Below are 3,059 nucleotides of genomic sequence, written 5' to 3' on the forward strand. Positions count from 1 at the left end.
TCTGTAAATTTATTTTTTTTCTAAATTTTTTAAACTAAAAAAATAAATTTTTTACTAATTGTAAAAATATAAAAAATTTCAAAAATATCCAAAAAATAAAATTCTTAATTTGTGAACAATTGCAGCAAAAATAGTGTCAATTGTCCAGGTGTAGCATTATCCAGTAAATATAAAGATAAAAAAGTATTTTAAAAAATTAAAAAACTAAATTTTTTATTTTTGAATTTTTAAATTAAATGATTTATTTTTTATATAAATTAGAAAAATAAAACAAAGTCCAGCAATATCTTGTAAATAATAGAGCTATAAATTTTTATTTTAATTTTTAAACTAAAAAATAATTTTTTTAATTGTAAAAAAATAAAAAATCCCAAAAAGATAGAAAAAATAAAAAATTGAAAAATTTTAAATTTTTTAAATTAATTTATTCTTAATTTGTGACCAAGTGAAGCAAAAAAAAAGTTAACTGTTCCGGTGTAGCATTATCCGGTGAGTAAAAAGATAAAAAAATATTTTTAAAAAAATTAAAAATTTTAAAAAACTAAATTTTTTATTTTTGAATGTTCATATTATATGATAAATATTTTTATTTAAATTAGAAAAATAAAATAAAGTCCACCAATATCTGGTAAATAACAAATTTGTAAATTTATTTTTTTCTTAATTTTTAAAATAAAAAAATAATTTTTTTTCTAATTGTAAGAAAATAAAAAATTCCAAAAAATAAAATTCTTAATTTGTGAACCAGTGAAGCAAAAAAAGTGTTAACTGTCCGGATGTAGCATTATCCGGTAAATATAAAGATAAAAAAGTATTTTAAAAAATTAAAAAACTAAATTTTTTATTTTTGAATTTTTAAATTAAATGATTTATTTTTTATATAAATTAGAAAAATAAAACAAAGTCTAGCAATATCTTGTAAATAATAGAGCTATAAATTTTTATTTTAATTTTTAAACTAAAAAATAATTTTTTTAATTGTAAAAAAATAAAAAATCCCAAAAAGATAGAAAAAATAAAAAATTGAAAAATTTTAAATTTTTTAAATTAATTTATTCTTAATTTGTGACCAAGTGAAGCAAAAAAAAAGTTAACTGTTCCGGTGTAGCATTATCCGGTGAGTAAAAAGATAAAAAAATATTTTTAAAAAAATTAAAAATTTTAAAAAACTAAATTTTTTATTTTTGAATGTTCATATTATATGATAAATATTTTTATTTAAATTAGAAAAATAAAATAAAGTCCACCAATATCTGGTAAATAACAAATTTGTAAATTTATTTTTTTCTTAATTTTTAAAATAAAAAAATAATTTTTTTTCTAATTGTAAGAAAATAAAAAATTCCAAAAATATCCAAAAAATAAAATTCTTAATTTGTGAACCAGTGAAGCAAAAAAAGTGTTAACTGTCCGGATGTAGCATTATCCGGTAAATAAAAAGATAAAAAAATATTTTAAAAAATTAAAAAACAAAATTTTTTATTTTTGAATTTTTAAATTAAATGTTTAATTTTTTATTTAAATTAGAAAAATAAAATAAAGTCCAGCAATATCTTGTAAATAATAGACCTGTAAATTTTTTTTTAAACTAAAAAATAGTTTTTTAATTGTAAAAAAATAAAAAATTCCAACAATATCCAAAAAAAATTGAAAAATTTTAAATTTTTTAAATTAATTTATTCTTAATTTGTGACCAAGTGAAGCAAAAAAAAGTTAACTGTTCCGGTGTAAGATTATCCGGTGAGTAAAAAGATAAAAAAATATTTTTAAAAAAATTAAAAATTATAAAAAATTAAATTTTTTATTTTTGAATTTTTATATTATATGATTATTTTTTTATTTATATTAGAAAAATAAAATAAAATCCAGTAATATCTGGTAAATAACAAACCTGTAAATTTTTTTCTTAATTTTTAAATTAAAAAATTAAATTTTTTTCTAAATGTAAAAAAATAAAAAATTCCAAAAATATCCAAAAAATAAAATTTTTAATTTGTGAACAAGTGCAACAAAAAAAGTGTCAACTGTCCGGGTGTAGCATTATCCGGTTAATAAAAAGATAAAAAAATATTTTAAAAAATTAAAAAAACTAAATTTTTTATTTTTGAATTTTTAAATTAAATAATTAATTTTTTATTTAAATTAGAAAAATAAAACAAAGTCCAGCAATATCATTTAAATAATAGAGCTGTAAATTTTTATTTTTATTTTTAAACTAAAAAATAGTTTTTTTAATTGTAAAAAAATAAAAAATTCTAAAAATATCCAAAAATAAAAAAATTGAAAAATTATAAATTTTTTAAATTAATTTATTCTTAATTTGTGACCAAGTGAAGCAAAAAAAAGTTAACTGTTCCGGTGTAGCATTATCCGTTGAGTAAAAAGATAAAAAATATTTTAAAAAATTAAAAATTTTAAAAAAATTTTTTGAATTTTTTATTATATGATTAATTATTTTATTTATATTAGAAAAACAAAATAAACTCCAGCAATGTCTAGTAAATAATAAATCTGTAAATTTATTTTTTTTCTAAATTTTTAAACTAAAAAAATAAATTTTTTTCTAATTGTAAAAATATAAAAAATTTCAACTATATCCAAAAAATAAAATTCTTAATTTGTGAACAAGTGCAGCAAAAAAAGTGTCAATTGTCCGGGTAGCATTATCCAGTAAATATAAAGATAAAAAAGTATTTTAAAAAATTAAAAAACTAAATTTTTTATTTTTGAATTTTTAAATTAAATGATTAATTTTTTATTTAAATTAGAGAAATAAAACAAAGTCTAGCAATATCTTGTAAATAATAGAGCTGGAAATTTTTATTTTAATTTATAAACTACAAAATAAATTTTTTTAATTGTAAAGAAAGAAAAAATCCCAAAAATATCAAAAAAAATAAAAATTGAAAAATTTTAAATTTTTTAAATTAATTTATTCTTAATTTGTGACCATGTGAAGCAAAAAAAAGTTAACTGTTCCGGTGTAGCATTATCCGGTGAGTAAAACGATAAAAAAATATTTTTAAAAGAATTAAAAATTATAAAAAATTAAATTTTTT

This window comes from Arachis hypogaea, chromosome 3 (assembly GCF_003086295.3).
Source record: "Arachis hypogaea cultivar Tifrunner chromosome 3, arahy.Tifrunner.gnm2.J5K5, whole genome shotgun sequence".
In the NCBI taxonomy this organism is placed as follows: Eukaryota; Viridiplantae; Streptophyta; class Magnoliopsida; order Fabales; family Fabaceae; genus Arachis; species Arachis hypogaea.